Genomic DNA, 6,360 nt, shown 5'->3' on the forward strand with positions numbered 1-6,360 from the left:
AGACCCAGGCAGAACACAGCTACCCATAATTTAATATCACCTAACACCATGGCTTACCTGGGCTGCCAACACTGTCTCAGAGTTATGAATAATCACCTGTAAGTGCAGAGGGCTGCAGGGTTGAAAGCTCTTGTAGGGATGCAAGGGAACCTTTGCTTGAATCTTTGGAGAATGTCTTCTCTACAGGAGGAAAGATCAAGATTTAAAGGCACTTGTTTGCCCTTCTTTAATAAAATAATGTAATTCGAGCTTTTTGGCTAATATCCACTTATCAATGAGTGCATACCAAGTGTGTTTTTCTGGGATTGAGTTACAGCAATCAGGATATTTTCTAGTTCATTCCATTTGCCTATGAATTTCATGAAGTCATTGTTTTTGATAGCTGAGTAGTACTCCACTGTGTAGATGTACCACATTTTCTGAATCCATTCCTCTGCCTAAGAGACACATTCAGAATAGCCTAGTAAGAGCAGCAGTGGAAGGGGAAGCCGTTGGTCCTGCCAAGACTGAACCCCCAGTAAATGGGATTGTTGGAGAGAGGGTGGTAATGGGGGAAGGATGGGGAGGGGAACACCCACAGAGAAGGGGAGGGGGAGGGGCTAGGGTGATGTTGGCCCAGAAACCGGGAGAGGGAATAACAATCGAAATGTAAATAAGGAATACCCAAGTTAATAAAGATAAAAAAAGAAAAGAAAAAGAGACACATCTAGAGCATGTCTAATACAGAGGTCAATGCTAGTAGCAAACCACTAAACTGAGAACAGGACCCCCTTGGGGGTAATTAAAGGAAGTATGGAAAGGGTTGAAGGAGCTTGCAACCCCATAAAAACAACAATGCCAACCAACCAGAGCTTCCAGGGACTAAAGCACTACCGAAAGACTTTATATGGACTTACCCAGGGCTCCAACTGCATATGTAGCAGATAATAGCCTTGTTGGGGCACCAGTGGAAGGGGAAGCCCTTGGTCCTGCTAAGGTTGGACCCCCAGTGCAGGGGAATATGGGGGGGCAGTAAAGGGGATGTATAGGGGAATACCCATATGGGGGAGGGGGAAGGGAGTGAATGGGGGCTTATGGACAGGAAACCGGGAAGGGAAATAACAGTTGAAATGTAAGCAAAGAAATATAGCTAATAAAAAATTAAAAAAAACATAAATAAAATAAAATAATTTAATGTGAGAGACTGTATAGGAGCTCTACACGTATGATGCCTCTGAGCAGAATCCCTCTTGCAACTGCCTTTTCTATACTACCGTGCCCATTCTCCAGGTTTCTTCCCATCTCGTTATTAATGTCAACGAAAGTGGAAAAGGCCAATGCATTGCAGCACAGGCTCACATCTTCCTCTTGAATCAATTGCCCAGATCACATCTGTTCTTTGCCTAAATATTGTCATGGACCAACACTCAAGTTGACTTTCCTGAGTAATATGGATAAGACGATAAGTGAACAACTACATAGAAATTTTAGAGACTGTTTGTAGGGTACCTTTTGTTTCTGCAAGGGAGTGATCATTCCCCTCCAAAGTCCAACCTGTACGTAAAACTCAGTGCCCAATGCTGGTAAGTGAATGCTGCAGAGAGTCAGTGGCAGAGAAGAGATTGATTAATATTTGGCCATGGATTCATTTGTGTTAGGGTTTAATGGATTGCCACATCACTATACTGAGAAGGTGACCAAAGTTTCTGAGATGGTTCAGCCCATGTTTTCATGTCTCACAGTGACATCAGGTTCCTTCAGAACAGGCCTGTTCCTGGAACCATCTCCTTGATAGGATTTGTTTCCTGATGAATTCCATAGTGAAGTTTAGTAAGAGCAGGATGAAACACTGTGAAGGAAGTGGGAAAGGTAATGGTACCCAAGGCAACTACTGAAACTTCAAGTTCTCCACATGTACTGTTTCCCTGTGTGGTAAGAGGTTTTGAAAATTTGCTCAAAGCTTTGCTTTTTGTGAATACACGTGGAGACCAGGCCAGTTGGAAATTTATAGGTACTACTCATTTACTAATTCAGACTCTGGTGCTAGGCTCTCCAATGTCATGCAAAATTTAAAACTAGGCACAGGCTTGGAATCCTGTATTGATGTCCTGCAACTCCTCAAATTGTAAACAACAAAAAGGGCATTCAAGTACAGAAAGGTGTTTTCCCCTTCCACCTATGCCAAGTAGCTCAAATTGATGTGTAAAATTTATTGATAGTTAGGAAAATCTGTATGTCATGAAAATCTGCAGTTCTACAGGGGTGAACATACTGAGAATTGTCCTTTAGTTGCCATGTTCTGTTATTTTGTTTTTAATTAAAAAAAAACTTTAGATGGGCTGAGATTCAGAGGTCAAAATTGGAGGCATAGGTCATTAGTTGGTGAACCCATTAGATAAGATCTTTTCATTTACCTAAGATCTATGATTCTCTGGGCTGCAGGGGTCATTCTAAATGACTGCAAGACATGAGAAGAGACAGGGTCATGAGCATTGGGTGGGCTTTGCAGAGACTTGCACAAGTAGAATGTGAGACTAGGTGCTACTTATCAGGTGGTGTTTGTCAACAAACATGAACTGAAGGTGTCCAGGTTCCTTGTAAGGGAAACAACACAAAGGCATCAGAAGTTCTCAGAAGAGTCCTGCAAGTGGTCGACAAAAAGAAAAAGGACTTCTTGTAACCCTGTATCCCTGGTTGGGCCTCAGCATTATTCCATTGAGCATGATTGTTATAACTTCATCTCTGTCCATGACTTTTTGTTGTCAACATTGACCCAGACCCAGGCAGGACACCCAGAGTTTAGTATCACTTAACACCATGGTTAACCTGGGCTGCCAACACTGCCTCGGAATTGTGAATGGTCACTAGTAAGTACAGAGGGCTGCAGGGTTGAAAGCTATTCTATGGATTCAAGGGAACCCTTGCATAAACCTTGAAGAATGTCTTCTCTAAAGGAGGAAAGAGCAAGATGTGAAGACACTTGAATGTCCTTCTTTTCAGAAAATAGTTTTAATGTGAGAGACTGTATAAGAGCTCTACAGGTATGATGCCACTGAGCAGAATTACTATTGCAGGTGTCCCTTCTATGCTGCCATGACAGTACTTCAGAAGGTTACATTCCTATCCAGTTAGTAAGGTCAATGTAAGTACAAAAGAGCAATTCATTGCAATACAGGCTTCTTTCTCTTGAAGCAATTACCCAGAACACATCTGTCCTTTGCATAAATATTGTCAGAGACAAACACTCATGTTGACTTCCCAAGTAATATGGAGAGGAAAATAAATGAGCAACAACAGACATTTTCTAGACTGTTTGAAAGGAACTGAGTGTTTCTCATTCTATCTTCAAGGTTGTGATCATTCCTCTAAAAGTCCAACCTGCACAGTAAAACTCAGTGCCCAAGGCTGGTATGTGAATGCTGCAGAGAGTCACAGAAGAAAGTGCCAAATATTCAGCCATGGATCTCTTGGATACAAGGTTTAATGGATTGTCATGGTACCAAACTGAGAATGTGACCAATGTTCCATGAGACTAGATCAGGCCATATTGTCATGCATCACAGTGGCATCAGGTTCTTCAGACCAAGTCTACTGAAACCATCGCCTTGATAGGAATTGATTCCTGATGAATTCTGCAGCTAACTTTATTGAGTTCAGTAAAAAGCAATGTGAGGGAAATTGTGAAGGAAGAGGGACCCAAAGCAACTCCTGACACTTCTCCACATAGCTTGGTTCCTGAGGACTAAGAGTTTTTTGAAAATTAGCTCAAAGCTTTGCTTTTGGGGAATATGTCTTGTGGTGTCTGGCCCTGTTGAAGGTATATAGAGTAATTCTCCATAATGCAACCAAGACTCTCTGACTTGGGCCTCCATTATCAAGGGAAATAGATTACTATGCATAGATTTGTAACCCTGTATTGAGGTCCTTAAATTCCTCAAAATATTAGCAACAAAGTTGGAGACCCCAAGTGTGGTAAAACATTTTCCTTATACCCTATTCAATGCACCTCAAATTTATATAAGATTTATTGGTAGTTAGGACATACTATATGTTGTTTAAATCTGCAGTTCTACAGGGCATACGGAAAATTGCATCTTTGATGCTGGGTTCTGTCATATTGTTTCTAATTCAATAAGCAACGGCCTGATATTCAAAGGTCAAAATATGGATGAATATGTCATAAGTAGGAGAATCCATTTGACACGAACTTTTCACTCACCTGAGAACTGTGATCACCTGCACTGCAGGGGTCATGCCAGATGACTGCAAATCATCAGAGGAGACAGGGTCATGATCAATGGGGCTGGCCATGCAGAATTATACATAAAAAGAATATGAGACTAGGTGCTAGTTTGCAGGCAGTGTTTGCCAGCAAATATGCATTAAATTGTCCAGGTTCCTTCTCAAGGGAAAGAACACAGGGGCCTCAGCGGAGCTCAGAAGAGTCCCGCAAGTGGTCCTCAAAGAGCAAAAGGACTGCATGTAAACCCGGTTTCCTGGTTTGGACTCAATGTAATCCCATAGAGCATGATTTTTATGTCATCATCCTATTCTTGACTTTCTGTTGTCATTACTGACTCAGATCCAGGAAGGACACCTCTGCCACTAATTTAATGTCAGCAGGATGATAGCTTACCTGGGCTTCCAACACTGTCTCAAAGTTATGAATTGTCACTTATAGGGGCAGAGGGCTACAGGGGTGATAGCTCTTGTATGAATGCAGGGGAAGACTTTCCTGAATCTTTGAAGAATGTCTTCTATACAGGAGGAAAGAGCAAGATGTGAGGGCACTTGATTTCCCTTCTTTTCATAAAATCATGTTAATTTGAAAGAGACTGGGTAAGCACTCTAAGGTTTGATGACACTGAACAGAATCCCTCTAGCAGCTCCCCCTTTTATACTGCCTTGCCCAACACTCTGGATGGTTACATCACTATCTGGTTAGTAAGATCAATGAAAGTACCAAAGACCAATGCATTGCAAAAGCAACTCACTTCTTTCTCACGAAGCAATTACCCAGATCACATCTGTCAACTGCCTAAAAATTGTCAAAGATCAACACTCGTGTTGAGTTCCCTGTGTAACATGGAGAAGAAAATAAATGAACAGCTATATACAGATTTTCCAGACTGTTTGTAGAGACTCATGTGTTTCTCATTCTATCTGCTAGGCTGTGTTCATTCCTCTCCAAATCCAACCTCCATGGAAAAACTCAGTGCCCAATGCTGGAATATGGATGCTGCAGAGAGTCAGTTGCCCATAAGAAAGTGACAAATATTCAGCCATGAATCCCTGTGTGTTAGGATTTAATGACTGCCATGTGACTAAACCGAGAATGTGAGCAAATTTCCGGAGACTAGATCAAGCTGTGTTGGCATGTATCACAGTGACATCTGGTTCCTCAGACCTGCCTGCTCCTGAAACCATCTCCTTGATAAGATTTGTTTCCTGATGAATACTGTAGTTAACATTAGTATGTTCAGGATGTGAGGATAATTGGAAAGGAAGTGGAAACTTCAAATTCCCCAAATGACTAGTTTCCCTGTGGACTGAGGTTTTTGAAAATTTGCTCAAAGTTTGCATTATGGTAATAGTTATTGTGCTTTCTCATCCTGTTGGAGATTTATAGCCAATTTCTCCATCAAATCCCATCTCTGTTACCTGAGACTTCATTGTCATGTGAAATTGATCACTCTTCACCAGCTTATAATCCTGAAATTCCTCCAAATGTAAGCAACAAAGGTAGAGACCTCCATTATTGGTAGATATTTTCCTCTTGCACCTATGCCAAGAAGCTCAAGTTTATGGCTGTACGCGTTATTGGTAGTTAGGAAATTCTACATGTTGTTTCAATCTGCAGGTCTACAAGGCAGTACATTCAGAGAGTTGTGCCTTCTTTTCTGACTTCTCTTCTATTCTTTTAATTCAATAAACTTTAAATGGGCTGGAATTCAGAGGCCACAATATGAAGGAATATGTCTTAAGTAGGTGAATCCATTAGACATGAACTTTTCACTCACCTGAGTTCTGTGATCCACTGGGATGCAGGGGTGATGCCAGATGACTGCAAGACATCAGAGGGGACAGGGTCATGTTCAATGGCTTGTCCTTGCAGACTTGCATACAAGAAGAATATGAGATTAGGTACTAGTTTGCAGGCAGTGTTGGCCAGCAAATATGCACTAACAGTGTCCATGTGCCCTCTCAGGGAAAAGAGCACAAGAGCATCAAAGGAGCTCAAAAGAGAAGAGCAAGTGGTCCTCAAAGACAAAAAGAACTGCTTGTAACCATGTCTTACTTTTTGGGCCTCAGTGTGTTCATACTGAGCATGATTTTTATGTCATCAACCTGTTCTTGACTTACTGTTCTCATCATTGACCT

The 6,360-nt window shown here is 41.6% G+C and overlaps 3 non-coding genes across 3 annotated transcripts; all 3 read right to left on the bottom strand.

The window, feature by feature from the left end:
* Positions 1–2,675: 2,675 nt before the first annotated feature.
* LOC120100283 (small nucleolar RNA SNORD115) lies at positions 2,676–2,754 on the bottom strand. Its single transcript, XR_005500058.1, has one exon. It is a non-coding gene; the product is annotated as a small nucleolar RNA SNORD115 (small nucleolar RNA).
* A 1,728-nt stretch (positions 2,755–4,482) lies between these two features.
* LOC120100290 (small nucleolar RNA SNORD115) lies at positions 4,483–4,559 on the bottom strand. The gene has a single exon (XR_005500065.1). It is a non-coding gene; the product is annotated as a small nucleolar RNA SNORD115 (small nucleolar RNA).
* Positions 4,560–6,282: 1,723 nt separating this feature from the next.
* On the bottom strand, positions 6,283–6,360 carry LOC120100284 (small nucleolar RNA SNORD115). The gene has a single exon (XR_005500059.1). It is a non-coding gene; the product is annotated as a small nucleolar RNA SNORD115 (small nucleolar RNA).

This window comes from Rattus norvegicus, chromosome 1 (assembly GCF_036323735.1).
Source record: "Rattus norvegicus strain BN/NHsdMcwi chromosome 1, GRCr8, whole genome shotgun sequence".
Classification (NCBI taxonomy): Eukaryota; Metazoa; Chordata; class Mammalia; order Rodentia; family Muridae; genus Rattus; species Rattus norvegicus.